This window comes from Gallus gallus, chromosome 4, assembly GCF_016699485.2.
Source record: "Gallus gallus isolate bGalGal1 chromosome 4, bGalGal1.mat.broiler.GRCg7b, whole genome shotgun sequence".
Lineage (NCBI taxonomy): Eukaryota > Metazoa > Chordata > Aves > Galliformes > Phasianidae > Gallus > Gallus gallus.
The window spans coordinates 56,510,474-56,526,007 of record NC_052535.1 but is presented as its reverse complement, the minus strand read 5'-3'; the positions used below and the strand labels follow the sequence as shown (position 1 = coordinate 56,526,007).

The 15,534-nt window shown below is 39.0% G+C and overlaps 1 protein-coding gene across 2 annotated transcripts in view; it reads left to right on the top strand.

The window, feature by feature from the left end:
- ANK2 (ankyrin 2) overlaps nucleotides 1–15,534 on the top strand; it is a 338,182-nt gene that overhangs the window by 52,080 nt on the left and 270,568 nt on the right. The window lies entirely within an intron of this gene.

The following is a 15,534-nucleotide window of genomic DNA, read 5'->3' as shown; positions in this document are numbered from 1 at the left end:
GTTCAGAAGAGTGTTGGTTGATGGGAATACAATGGTTACATAGAATGATTCCATATAATAATTGTTGTAGATGGCACTACAGTTATTTGGTAGCATCTTCAGGAAGGCTGGCACCAGTATTTACTGGTGATTTCTCTAAAAACAAAAATTATAGTTAACTGAGGACTGGAAAGAGGAATATAGGCTTTTTGATTAGAGGATATATCTAAGATACAGAAAATATCTCAATTTCTGGTCTCAGTAAAGTAGAACTGAGGTTTAACGCTGAATTTCCCATTTCTGAGATGATTATTGATACCACTGTTTTCTGGCTGTTCTGTACTCCTTCCCTATTTTTTGAGTTAAATCAAAGTTACATTTGATGTAAAAATAATAATAATAAAAATAGATATTCTTAATTATATCTTCAGCTGAAAATTCCTAAGCATGTTTTGCCTTTATATAGTATTGGCTGTATGTAACTACTAAATCAGATTTTCCTGCCCTCCTTCCTTAAATTTTCTCTTCACAGTGATTTTTACTGACACAGAAACATCATGGTGAAACAACTGTGAATGAGAAGCAAAACTTTCAGTAATCTGGGGAAAACTGGAAGGGAAGGGTGAAGCCCACAGTGCTATCATTGACTACCATTGCTACTTGGAAATGGGTCATTTGCTTTTTATGATGTTCCCTACACCTCCCCTAGTGTATGGGCTCTGGCTTGGGGGACTGACTCTAGGAATGATAAACGCTGTTGCTTAAGAGTGGTCTCAGGCTTTTTAGAGCTAGGTTTCCCTGTTCAAAGTTGGTATTTTCAATGGGCTGAAACACATCCTGCTTTTGGAAGTGCTTCCCCTTTGATTCATAACACAAACTCAAGATTCATAGCGTAACAGAGACAGGAAATACAGTGGAATACCATTTCTTGTTACTGGGATTTTTCCTAAGCAAGCAGATGAAACTGACAAGGAAAAAAAAAAAAACAGCCTCAATTAATTGTCCATGAGCTTTATATAATAAGAGAAAATATTAGATCTGATGTGATGGTTGTAGCACACCTCCTGTATTTGGTACTCTTAAGACTACTACAATTTTGTATCATGTAGATTTGTCTCATAGTCTGTTAAGATATACTGTGGGGAAATGGATATAATGATGTGAAAAGATGAAGTTGGTGATTTGTTTCAGGCAATTTAGTTTATTACATTTGACATGATATCAGGTCTTGGAAGCTTCCTTTTGGAAACATGTCGCATCCTGATGATCATCTGCAGTCATTATTCACTGTAGTCGGGTTCTTTCTATTGGAAGCTAGCAGAGGCTTTCTGCTGCTGCTGAATACAAAAATTACTTTGGATTATTAGTTCCATAAATACTAATTTTATATTACATCTTTGGAAGTGTCTAGAGGTAATGTCAATAAGGTAGGCATTGTTCAAAATGTGAGTTGTATGGTTAATCCTTATTTCAAGCAGTGTACTGTATTGATTCTAGAAGTATGCAGGCACTCTGTTTCTCCATTTTTGTCTGTTAGGTTGTATTTTTTATCAGTTAAGCCACATATGCTTATATCAATAAAGGACTTAGTTTTAACTCTAAGATTGTACAGTATGTTTAGGTAAATGCCAAACAACATGCTGAGGTCAGGAATTGCCCAGAAAAGGTGACAGTTCTTTGAAATCTAAGAATGCCACTATTCTCTGGTAATCTTGTCTTGCCGCTTATAAGCTCGAATTTTATTTTATGACTGTAGAAGTACCAGTGAAAATATGAACCATGTTCACAGTGATTACCTTGTGCTTACCTGTGCCTTTATACTGTTGGAAGAAAGTCTTTTTTTCCCTCACCAAGACAATACACTAAGGACTCGGCAATCATAGAGCTGTATTTCTTTTTATGACATCACAGAACAAAAGACGTTAATTTGCTGTTGGATGGTTACAAGGTATTGTGCAGTTGGAAATTGCTGCTTTGTCTCTTCAGGCTTATGATAAAAGCCATTTAGTGGGTTTATGGTATCTGCCAAGCTGTATATCCTCTACCTTCTGTGAAGCCAGGTACCAAAACAGGCTACAAAAGATAGAAGTAGTCTACTATGACTTGTGCTTCTTGTGAAACAACATCGTTGAGGCAAAGGATAAAAGTATTCTATTATGTTCCCAGTGCAAAATTATTGAGGAAAACAAGACTATTCATCCACTAAAGCTGAACTTGAAAGTTTTAGAACTATCACTCATGGATTCCTTTTGCTAAACTAATATATTGGTTCTTTAACATACTAATCCCTATTGTTAAACAAACCGACTTATATCAAATGGAACAGCAGATCTCAGTGGAGTGGCCTTCTCACGACTCTGCAGGCAAACACAGAGCTCAGGATGCTATAGAAAACCTGTGGTGTCTGAGCTCAGGATGCTATGGAAAACCTGTGGTGTCTGCTCATTAACTTCAAAATGAAGCAAATGCCATGTGGAGTTCTGAAAATTGGGTTCTAGTTGGGGAGGAAAAGCGCCCTAGCAAGTGGGGAAGAATGAGTGAAAGAACTCCCCCCCCCCCCCCCCCCCCCCCGAGATCTCTATTCCAGATACAATTCCATAGGGGAGCGCTGTACTCTAATTGTTTGCATCTGCAAATAAAGCTTGTAGAGGTGAGCAGTGACACTGGAGAACAGGTGAATTAGTGAGTAGGATTTACCTGTATGGGTTTTAACTTTTTCTAGATCCATAGCTAGTCTTAGACTGCAGACTTTGTGGGTGGGTCAGCAGTAGTGCAAAGTTCCAGACAGTGAAGTTTCTGCTGAAGGAGCTTTCCTGGATTCCTGAAGGCATATTTAGGTTGTTTGCACCTTTTTTGACTTCTGCAGCATCTGGCAAAGTTCATAGTTTGACATCCGTGCTATAAACTTTTAAAGGATGAGTTGGTATTTGTTAAGCTCTGAAATACTGGGATGCTTGGCAATTTGCTTTCCTGTTTAATGCGTAGGATTCTGAACAATGTCAGGATAATAAGAGTATTGAAGACTGTAAGTAGTGTAGTATCACTGTTCTGGGGAAATAACATGCTTGTTAGATTCACTTTCTGTGGAACTAAGGGTGGTTCTGTGTGCTGAAGTCATCTATTCTCAGCAGAGGTCTCAAATTTTATAATGGGAACAAAGGGAAGATAGGATTTAATTTATTGTTATACGTCACCTGACTTAGGATGATGATATAGGACTGGTGTTATGTCAAGTAATGGTGATACATAGGTTAAGGAGATGAAGAAAGGCAACTTGTTTTTCCCACAGAATGCAAATAATTGATCTTTCTAAATATTTCTGACCCTGAGGTGACCTCTAGGCCAAGTTGATTCTGTGTATTTGCTTATTTGACTGTGTCAAATGCACTACTGGTGGTATTTTCCTTCAGATAATTTCATTGTCCTATCTGTGGAAAAGACTGTGAGTGGAGGACATGCATACGAGCATTCAGACATCCAGAGTGAGTAATGGAAATCTTAGAATTGACAAAATAATCTCATGTCTGTGCCTCATCTCTTATTGTTTTAATATTCTCCCTGAAAAGGGGATGCAGAGCTTCAGGATTTCTTGTTTGTTAGCATTAGTTAAATTGCATCATCTGTTCTATATCTGAAATGGTTGTACGCACAGACATAAAACAGTGATAGTTTGAACTGTTATTCCTCCTTTTCTTCTGGCTGCGTTGCTGTAGCTTAACTTCTACTTCTCTGCAGTGTTTCAAAATGGTACGAGATACCATAAGTTCAGTCTAGACAGTCACATCTTTAAATCACTGTGTGTAATCTTCCTGTTTGCATTTTCCAAGGAATAATAATAATAAAAAAGTAGCATTTCACATTAAATGGTACTTTTGTTGGCAGCTTAAAGGGAAATGAAAGTTGGAAGGGGCATGATGAATAAATCACCCTTTGACTATAGTGTTCCTTCAAAGCAATGATGACATGGTATATGGTGAGTTTGCACTGCTTTTTGCCTTGTTGCATTTCTTTAGAGGTATGTAGGAGGTTCATTTTCTTCATAATTAATTGAATTCAGTGTGGAGATATGGTCTGAGTTACAAAATGTATTTTTATCATAACCAAAATGAGCAAGGGAAGGAGTCATGGTTATTTTCTTTTGATCATCTTGGGATCCGTGACTCCAAAATGGGAGAAATTCCAAAGAGCCTGTGAAGATGTCCGTGTTTTACTCATGCTATAGATATCTATATGGAATGTTTTCAGAGGCAGGGATAATTAGCAGCAAGGCTACTTAGCTCGAGAGAGACTGGCCCCTCACAAATGGAAGTTAATGGGCCATGAAGGTATCAGATAATTATTGGTTGCCTCCCCTGTTTTGCAAAACAGTGTGTGTGCCAGCCTCTGCGTGGGGGAGGAGGGAATTAACTAATTTAAAAAAAAAAAGGCTTTCAAATGGGCAGATGTGGATGATACTTTATGGAGTGAGAGCTGAAAACTAAACTTTCTGCAAATTCTTAGGCAAATTAAGTAGATATTTGTAGCTTTTAAATGTTTGACATTTCCTTTGTATTTAAACAGCAGAGTTGACTTAACAGATCCTACATTCATATCATACTGCTCATTCAACAACATTTCTTATTAAAATATACTTGTAGCACTGAATTGATGAGCTCAGTAAGTTTAGCTGTGGTAATCCCTGATGTCTTTTGGAAGGTACAATTCAACCATTTTATCTTGCTCTTGTCTCCAATTGGTCTCCTTTGCAACTAGGCAGAATTTTCTAGGAGACAATGCTCTCTTCTGCCTAGTATATAAACTGTTGACTGAGAAAAGCTGGAATACAGGTTTTCAATAAAGCATAATTGAAGAATACTATTACCTCCACTCATCTCCATCCATATTCCAGTAGCACAGCTGCAAATGGGTCCAAGGTATGTATGACACTTGTCAGGGTTTCACATACCAGCACCAATTTGTGAGTGTCCGAAGTCATTCTTCTAAGTTTAGATGTATTTGTGTGCTGCAGGACTCTCTGGTCTTTAAGTGTGTCTTAAATTGATACCTAATCTACTGATTTAAATACTTCATGAAAGTTATTCCTTTTTTTTTGTTTGTTTGTTTGCTACTTAAATTTCAAGGGTCAGTGTAAAACTGTTAGAACAGAAGTTTGCATTGGATATTTGTCAACAGTGGAAAGTTTTCCAGTGGCACGTATTGGGATAAACTATATTGCAGTCTCATCACTCATTTTGCTGCAGTGGGTAGGCTTCTGTCCTTCACAAAGCATCAGTAGCATGCAGTTACACCTCCTTTTTAAAACATTGGCTTCCCTAGGCCATTCTATATAGGTATGAATTAATAACTTTAAAATATCATCCCTCAGAACTTCTGTATTTAAAGTGAGCAGGTTGAGGTAACCAATTATTGCCTCAGGTTAGGACAAGAAAGTGTTTAACAAACATTAAGTGTAAGCAATCAGTTTGCTCCCTCATTAAATCCATTCCTCAGTTTTGGGTGGGCAGGGGCAATAATGGTAGAGGCAGGTGTATATTCCATATATTTTAAAGTGACTGCAGATAACTTGCATGGTTCAGAGACCTGCATTGTTGCAGAGATGGAAATGGAGGAGATTTGGAGTCTTTTAGCTAGAGAAGCTGATGAAAGGTGGGCTGCCTCATCATCTGGTCTTGTTTTGCTCAGACTGATGTCACAGTAATTTGTCTCATTAATCTGTAGCCATGAGAACAGATTATGATCTGCTGTTACGGGAACTGTATTAAAGAAAAAGGTCATAAAAATAAGAAGGAAGTGTTGCATCATAAATATCAAAGCAGTGCAAATAGCATTTTTCCCCAAACGCTTTCAGTTAAAAAAACATGGAAATCTCTGTATATATGACTGTGTGTGTATGTATGTATGTAATGTGTATATATGTGCATGTGTCACCTTAAAGTGTAGTGTGTCTGAATGCATGCTGAATAAAACAAAGATCCTACTCATGATCTCAGATTAGCAAGCACATAAATGAATCTATAAATTCTCCAGGGGGACTCTGCTGATGTAGCTCATTTCACTCAAAACTCTTGGATAAAATCCTGCACAGCAGTTTGCAATAGACTCTTTCTGCTACATTTTAGCTTTTTGCTCTAGCATTTAGACATGACTGTCCATTTCTTAGATGGAGAAAGGGTGCTTTGTTAGAATCATTAAGGTTGGAAAAGAGCACTAAGATCATTTGGTCCAACCATCATATTATCCACACTGCCTAGAAGAATAAGATTTTGAAATTAATAGTGGAATTAATACAGTGGAATAAAAACCTAAGCAGTGCATTTTGTGAATGATGCCCAGCTCAGGTTGATAGTTACGGGGTTGTTGGGAATGAGACTGGAAAACCTACAGCTGAGTATTTTGACAGGAGAAATCACAGATGAACATAATGGATGAACACGAGGTAATGTTTGCTGGAAGAAGTTGCCGGAGTCCAAAGTTGGTAACTGTTTGAGGAAATCACCACCTAATGGTTTTTAGACTAAACCATTAATCTTCCAAAGCTTTTAAGACTGAGTAGCATCTGCAAAAACTGCATACTGCTTTACCTTAAGAATTGGACAAAAACTAAAACAAAAGTCAATTGTAGGGTCCTCTATAAATGGTCAGCTTTGAAAACCTGACCTAAAACGTACCAGAAACAATAACAGAAGCAGTCCAAGGAAAACCAGGGCCATTGAGGAGAGGACACAGGTGATCTTCCTAGAAAATGAAGAACTGGTGATTGTTGGTAGTGGTGGGCGGCAGTCCTGAATTGTAAATGCACTGCTAACTGATGAACTGTTGCTTGCCTCCCTCTTCAGACAGTCTGCAAACATACAATGAAATAAACTTTGGACTTTCAGATGGTAACTGCATCTGTCATCCCTAAAAGCTGCATGTGAAGACCAAGTCCAATAGCCTGTGTTTCTCAGTGTTTTCTCCTCAACAATAGCCACAGCCTGGTGCTTAGGGAAGAATAATGGCAGGGCAAGTGTTTCTGACAGTTCTCCTTAATAATCTCCCAAACTCCAACAGTTTTCAGCTCAGGGGATTTCCTGAGCTGGATGTTATTTCTGTGTATTTAATAACCTTCAAGTGATTTCTTTCACAAAACTGTCCAGCCTCTGAACTAAGGTAAACTCTTTCCACCTCCCTAAATTAAGGGAGTCCCTGAGACCATCTCTATTTCCGCCTCTAGGGTGGGAAATGGGAAATCTGCTGTTCTGGAATACAGGAAATCTTAAATGCAGGGAGGGAACATATAAAACTTTAAAAAGATTTTTAAAAAAGAAGTCCCATTTTGCTCGTTTAAAAAAAAAAACTTTTGCTTCAATTACAATTTGGAGAAATTATGAAAGCAAACAGCTGTGTTGATGTACTAACATGATGGTAATTACAGACAGAAGCAAAGTCCCATCTGACCTGCTGAGCTGCGCTACATGCTCAGTATTAACAGTGCAAATGTAGTAATGCAGCTTTTATCTGTGTGAAACGTTTGATGTTTTCTAGCTCTCCTTGGCAATGCTGTAGCAGCATTAGGAATTGCAGGAACGCTATTCAGACACCCTGTGGATTTGTGACCTCTTCCAGCAAAGCAGCTATGCCAGCGTCAGTTCAGAAAACAAAACAAACAAAAGAGCCACTTGTTTGGGCACAAAATGTTACCAATAAACATATATAGTAAAGTAAATATTTCCAAAAGACATCTATATGACACCAGGAATCCAAGTGATATCTACAACCCTTGGAAGGTATTGTCATAAATAGTATCTTTGCATAAGTACCCCGTTGACCTGAAAGTGTGCACCAGCTACAGTGAAGTTTCATTTACTTAGGTGCATGTATTAGGTATAGATTGACAGTTCTTTTCCTACTCTTCCTGTAAGATGTGTGCTATCAATCTTTAGGATGTGTTCTCAAAGATGAGTGGCTTTCTCCAAATATATATCTCTCTCTCTCAATGTGGGTTTATTTAAAGCTCAGACAGTGTGCAAGTGCATGTGTCAAGGGGAAGCCAAGCTATTTATAAGGGACTTGAGTGCAGCATTTCTCTGATAAAGGCCAGTGTTCTGGAACGAAGGTTAAATGGCAGTGACGATTCCCTGCCAACCTGTCAGAACTGGGCTCATGCGATTTTGTCCCTAAGCCAGACAAGAAGCTAGGATCAGAAATAGCTGCTGTGGGCTGCTTGTGGTGTGGGTGGTTTTATTTTATTTTTTTAAATCAGTAGAACAGTCAGGAATGAAGAGAGTAGTAAGTGGTGTTTGGTGTGCAATGCACCTTTCCCTCTAACTTTTTATAATTGTTATTTTTAGAATATCCAATACTTAATAATTTGTCTCCTGCGTTAGATTTTAGTTGCTTTGTTGTGCTCAGAACTAATAAATTACTGACTTTAAACACACTAAGCTATTTTAGTAAGTGTCTACTAATAAAGTTAACCTGCTGGTAAGAGGGTCTTTTTTCTATGTGGATATGGTGTGGTTTTGTTTGTTTTTGTGACTCCTTAATCTCAAAGGAAGAAGTGTATGCTGTTCTGGAAGGACTTCCATCTGGATAATGAGAATGTGGTTTTGGAATTGCCCATCCGTGTGAACCATTTTGTATGAATAATTTGTTCCTACTTCCCAGTTGCATGTTAACTTTTTATTTTACTTAAATGGGGATTTTTGGGTCTTTATCGCATGGGTGGCAAAAAGAAAAAAAGGAAAAGATGAAGATATTTCATTGATTGTGAAATTGGAATTCCAGGATAAGATGGGACCCAATCTGAGGAGTAATAGTGACTTACAGCAGCTGTCCCCAGCTCCCTCCCTTTCTCAGGAAACTGACTGATGCATGAGCTATAATGAGGCAGAACACTGCAGTGGGGGTGCTGACAACCTCACATTGAAGATAGTGTGTATCTGAGTGCTCAGCTGAGATCCAGTGAGCTGAAGCTGTTACATATGTTCACTTTCCATACAGCATTTGCTTTGCATGTCTTATCATGGCATTTTGAATGGTGGGTTTATGGACTCTGCATCAATATTAAAGCATTTCTTTAAAGATTATTTCAGGTAAATTAGGCAGGCAGATACCAATGCACTTAGGTCTTCACAGTCATTCCCTGTCTGAATTGAGGATCCTGATCTCTTTGCCACTGTGATAACTTCGAGTTACACTGTATTTAAATCTGCTAGGCTTTTAGGGTGGCAGTATCTTAAATGTTTGCATTTGCGTAGTTGGGTTTTCTTAAACCTGGTCTATTACAGTTTTATAGAGAAGAAAAAGCATCTAGGAATGGATTTGCTCGTGGGATCCTTTTAGTGGTGGATAAGCAATAACCAAAGCCTCCTAACATTATTTATAGCTTAGAATTCACACAAATCTCTATTTGGCAGCACTGGGGTGCCAACATCCTCACAGAACATTGAAGTCATTGCTAGAAATGTTTACAGGACAAGTTTTAATCTCTGTATGGCTGTGAAAACAGATTTGGTTCCTGCCCACTGGGCATCAGTTCCCAGCCTGGGATGATTGGTGGTGGGACCTAGGAGCTGATAGTCACCAGCAGTGGTCACTTCTGATTGAGGGGTTGAAGCTATCCCTGGGCTTTTTGTCTTAGTCCTCTTCACCTGTGCTTCTTTCACATGTGGCCCTGGATGTCCTGCTGTGGGCTGCTTGGGGTAGGATGTGGGAGCTACAGTGCAAATGTGCTGAGGTATGTGGATGTGTAGCTAAGACATTTGGCTTCTGGTTCAGGGGATCTGTGATGCTAGGGAGTATGTGATCAGCACACGGAGATGGTTAGGGAGCTCTTATCCTAGGGCAGCTGACATAATTAGCGTCCCGGCATTAACTCTTACCAAAGAGAAATGTAGCTACAAGAAATCCATGCTTAAATCATTATAGCTGTGGTGGAGGTGTATGACCTGTGTGTGCATTTTCTCTGGTGGCAGCAAGTATTTAATTCTGAGTAAGATCAGATGCAGGTATTGGTTTGGTGCTCTGTTGCCACCTTCTGCTCACATGTCTTTGCACTGCACTCTTGTGGCACAGCAATAGTTTGCACGGGGACTCACATCAGAGATCTGACACTTGATTACACGGTGCTTTAAAGAAGCACTGCCAGAAGGAAATGTCAGTTCCTTCTCTGAATTCTTGAATGCAAATTCTTATTTAAATTGTACAAGGAAAATGTCTTCTCTAGTAAAATGAACGATAGTTGTAATCATTTTGAAAGCTAAGACTTCAAGCTGTTTCTCTGAGTAGCTTGGGCTGACTTTGGTTTACTTCATAGCCCTCAAAAACAGCAAACTGAGCCAGGCAGCACTTGTGTATCACGTTGTGAATCACAGAACTGGAGACTAATTTAAACCTTTGGAAGATATATATTTTTACAAGGAACGGAAACAGCTGTAGGAGTAGCACTGTCTGCTTAAAGCATTTTGATTTGTTTTGGAGATTTCCACTTAGTGGTCTCTGGAAAGCATACACTGCATGTTTACCCTGCCAGCACTTATGGCTAACTGTATGGTCCCAAGCACGGGCTTTAGTTCCTGCTGCTCTGTCAGGAGCTCTATTTGAGCAGACTGTAATAGAAAACACTGGCTGCTTCATGACATGACTAGTAAAAATCTGTCCTCCTTAAAATGCTGGAAATAATGTGCAATTTATATTGTAGCCAAAAGGCATATTAATTCTCTACTAGAATCCATGATAAAGAGAGAACAGAGGAAATGTGATGATGTTCCTAATTTATATTTTCAGTTGGGAGAACAAGATGGGAAGAAAAGGTGCCTCAAAACAATTTCACAGACCCTGAGATCCATAAAGAAATGGAAATAGATGTATTTTATCTGCTAGTTTCTTCTTCTCCCCCTCTTCTGGTATGGCTTGCATTTTTGAATAATCCAAGCCCCTACTCAAAAAGGCAAGCTTTCCTTGTTGGGGGGCTTTACTGTGTGGTGCCTCAAAGACTGAATTGTATTGTGCATGCCTGGGCTCACCATGGGAGCACTCTTACTGAGCTCTCATCATCCTCCAACCCTTCAGTTAACTTCAGCACAAGCTGGTACTGCACATCCCTTTTTCCTTTTCCCTAATTTTCCCTAACTACCAGGCTGCTGTGCCCTATTCCTTCCTTGTCAGTGCTTAGCTTTTGGCAGAGACTTTCTGCTTCTTGTAGTGCGTGAGACTCTTCATAATCTTTTCTTACTGCCTCTTGTTTATTTTGTACTTTATCTTCGCTATATTAACGCAGCACAAGACAAACCCTTCTTCTTGTCCAGGATTGTTGCCTGTAGGGTGCTATTGAGCTGATCTGCTGCTGTTGAAATTATCAGACTTTTCTGCAGCTCTGGCTACAAGAGAAAAAAGTATTAGCAGTCCAAATGAGCAGACTCATTATTTGACTTGGTATACATCTTTGAAGCAGTAGAAATGTTTATAAAATTTGCTGATGGTATTGCCTGTCAGCATAACTTCCCAAGTAAGTTTCTCCACCATCTCTTCAAATCCTTCCTGGTGACTGCGACAAAACTAAATATGAATTGTTGCTGATGAGAAAAGAAGACAAAGTGCTGTGTTATCAACCTGGGTTGATGCCCAGAGAGGTCCAGCTGAGTACTCAGCAGGAAGTTGGTTAGATGCGTGCCAGGTAAATGAATTGCTGTTGAGGGGTACCGCCACTGGGGTGCAGCAGCCTAGTAAGCAATTTTCCTTTCCTCATTCTGGGTTTAGGAGTTCATGGTTCTTCTGCAGCAGTTTCACATCTGCCGGCTCTAAGCCTTGCCCGATGGCATTTTGCTGGTTCCCAGCTGCCTGTGTTCATAAGTAGGGAGTGTCCCATTCTAAATGTGAGGAATTAAGGCTGTTTTTAGGATATGCCAAAACAAAAATTGTCAGAACATTCATCTTACTTTAGGATGCTTAAACTCTCAGAGCACAAATTCTTTGTGGTCTTCTTAACATGAGAACTGATAACAGTGATAAGAAAATTTTGGCCATTGCCTTTTTAGATACAGGAGGAATGTATCCATACAAAGATCTCAGGCTGAGTTTTTGGCAATTCTTCTTGGAGTCCAAAACCAGCAGTTTAGACCAGTTAGCAAAAGAACCAGCACAGAACTATCTTTAATCTTTGACTTTAGGAAGAACATGGATACTTGTAGAAAACCAAATCAGCATGACAGCCACAGAAAACTCATCATTCCTCTTTCTGGCATGAATGGAGCTGCAGTTGTTAGAGCTGCCAGTTTTCCCCGGTGTGGTTGAGGTTTCACTTGTGTGTCCTCGTGTTGGGGAGAAGTGCCTGTCAGTGCTTAAAGGTGCAGGGCAGGGAGGTAGCAAGGAGGATGCAAGGCAACTGTAGCACCTTCTACCAGGATAGGAGCATGCTTGTAAATGTTCATCAAGATTTAGTTTAGAAAGTGATACAGAAAAAATTGGCTCCCCTTTCCAAAGGCTAGTGAAATCTCAAAAAGGGTGCATTCTCCAAATAGGTATGCTGCTCCCTTGGCTGCTAGCCCTTAAATGAAGGTAAGGAGGGGTGGACTCTTCCAGTTGCTCAGTTGCATTGCTTGCACCTGCGCTCCCTGGATTAGCTGCATCTTCTCACTGGTGCTCAATCATTGGTTCAGGCCATGATCTAGCAATTACCACGCAGAGAGATAAGGCTGAGTAGAAGGCAGCAGAACTACAAAAAAATTGTTCCCTGACAGTGCATTTCCTTGAATAATGTTGTGTTGTACTTAAAATAAGGAATGTGTGCTTAGTTTTGTAGTACAAGTGGGATTTTCGAGTTTTAAGAGCTAATTCAAGAACAGAAGATTATAGAGTATTTGTATTAAGACATAACAGCTCTGTTGTTAAATAGAGCACACAGGCATGTGTGCACACAGTGGCATAATATATACATTATCTATATAATATATGTTATGTCCTTAAATATTCATTCATAAATTAGACCTTTTGGATGGGCACGGTTAAACCTGCTTCAGCCTCACTGGTGTGGAACTGTTCTTATTTGAAGGAAGCATCTGAAAGAGGAAAAGGGCAGTTCACTTTCAGTGCTTGTGAGATGACCATACCTGTTGAAGTTGGATGATGTAGTGTGTGTTCTGTAGGAGCTGAAATGACAAGATGAAGGCAGAGTAATTAGGCTGCTGAACATCTCATCAGCACAATAAGAGCATTTTGTCTGGCTGAATGGAGAGATGTATTCAATTTTGTGGGTTTTTTAAAATTCTTTTTTTAAAAAAGGAAAAAAATATGTATTTTAAACTTATTGAAATTATAACATTTATACTCTTATAATTATTACAGTAACATTAGACAAGTAATGCTTCTCAAATTATTATGTGTCACAAAGTGTTTATCTATTTGCTTGACTATTCAACTTGTTTATTGCTAGCGAATAGTTTGCGTATTAGCTGTATTCATTTATTTTTCTAGGGCTGCCCTTTTGTTTTTCAACGATTTCCTGGTTGGGACATTTAAGTTTGGTATTTCCTGAGTTTCCTAACTCTTGTTGCTTTATTTTCATTTGTAGTTCACTAGATAACGACCTCTTAAGTATTGTGACGTGATGTGTTTCCTCGTAGTTCATATTCTTAGCACGTAAGGACTGCAAATTAGATTGAGGTTATCAAAAAATGTAAAATATCCAAGGAATCACAAAAAAGGAATTGCTTTTTGTCAGCATCTGGACTTGAGTTGTTACATTATTTTCTTAAACTACTTTTGTTGTTTTTTTTTTTTTTAGCCTGGTATCAGCAAATGCGGTTAAAAACTGTCTTGTGCTTGCAGCTATTTTTCAGGACAGTGTCTGTTTCAGAAGGTAATGAAATGTTGACATTTAGTTGAGCTTTGACATTTTCTGTTAGACCAGATTAAACTTTTCTTTGTGCTTTTCAACAGGCTGGAAAATGGCAAGCAGTCGGGATCACCTCTACTTCTGAGGTAGCTTCTGACTTATAGTCAGCAGAACATTATCAGGGTTGATATCAGATTTGATACGAAGCTGAAGGATATATGAGTGGCTTTCACTGACTGGAACTTCAAAATGCCCTGTTAGTTTTTTGTTTGTTTGCTTTACACTGTTCTATTTAAAGCAATTAAATAGGTACACAACATAATTTTTTAATATTCCTATCAAAGCTATGGGAGAGAGTTTGCAATATAGATTATGTATCATTTTCTTTGTGTCATTGAATTACCCAAAGACCTGATTTATAAGAAAGCATCTTCTATTTGAAATGTGGGTGGAAATTGGTACTGGGCAAATCTAAAAACTAAGGCAACCCAAACCTTCAGTTGACAGCTCTTGCACCTGCAAGTGACTCCATGCTCTCACACCGCATATCTACACAGTAGCTAATAGTTTCCCTCTCAGTCCCCATGTATTTTACCCAAAAAGTAGAAGAATTTGGTTTAGGAGGCCTCTGAGTTATTTCTGTTCTTCAAAGGGTGCACGTTGGAGATGGCTGCTACTGCAGCAGCAAGTGGTCAACTGGCATAAAAATATCTCTGAATATCTGAAAGATGGTACTTCTGAAAGGCTGACTTTTTTTCAGTGACTAGTGACTATTCCTTGGCACACTAGAGCTTGCTTGGAATTGATCTCTATTTTGACTCTGCTTTTATTGTGTGTTGTGGTGATTTCTGTGAGGTATTCTCTTTGCAAGCACAGTGTTCACTTTGAGCAGTTTCACTGAAGTTCTCGGAAAACTAGATGAAGCATCATCTCTCTGATTGTCTGCTAAGACATTTTTGTAGGTTAGTTCTGAGTGATTCTGGAAAACTACCTTATGATCACCTATGCAGAACATCATGGATTTTGAATTACAAGTGTGTTCTTTCTTTTTTTCTTAGGAAAAACATACAGTAAAAGGGAATTCCTTAGCCTGTTTCTGGATTAAGTTTTCATTTAGGAAACGGGAAGTATCAGAAGCACCGCTGAGTTTTTGATGCTCTGCCTCTCTGAACCTACACAGAAGCTCGCACTCAGGAAACTTATATTTAACTTTGCTGTCTTGATACATACAATGTCTGTTTGTGTTTTATGTGTAAACATAATTGGATTCTGTTATCTTGCTCCCACAAGGAGTAGAAGGAGTTAAGTGTATCTGATGTGGAGATGTTTTCATTCCCTCTTCATCACAGGCTGCATCACAGATGCATTTTTGTTCATAGAAAATTCAAAGGTCTGAGGGGTGCATGGTTTGTTTTTGCCAAAGAAGTGTCTGTGATCTGCAAAACAAGATGCTTGCCTTACTGTGAACTGAAATAAGAAGTCACACTGTTAAGGAGGTGGCTGTTTAATGGCTTGGTATTTAACTCCGGGGAGCTGGAATCTAAAAGAACCCAGCATGGTGTTAGATGGCACTTCGTGAAGCCAAGAAAGAAAAAGATAGATGAGTGGAGATCTTGGCATAGTCAGGGATTCAGCTTTCTTGGAGCTCAGAAACGAGTTCCTTAGTGCAGTTGTTTCCCAGACTTCCCGGGATAAAAACAGAAGAAAAACGTGCAAGATCTACCTGCTAAGATTAAATTCAT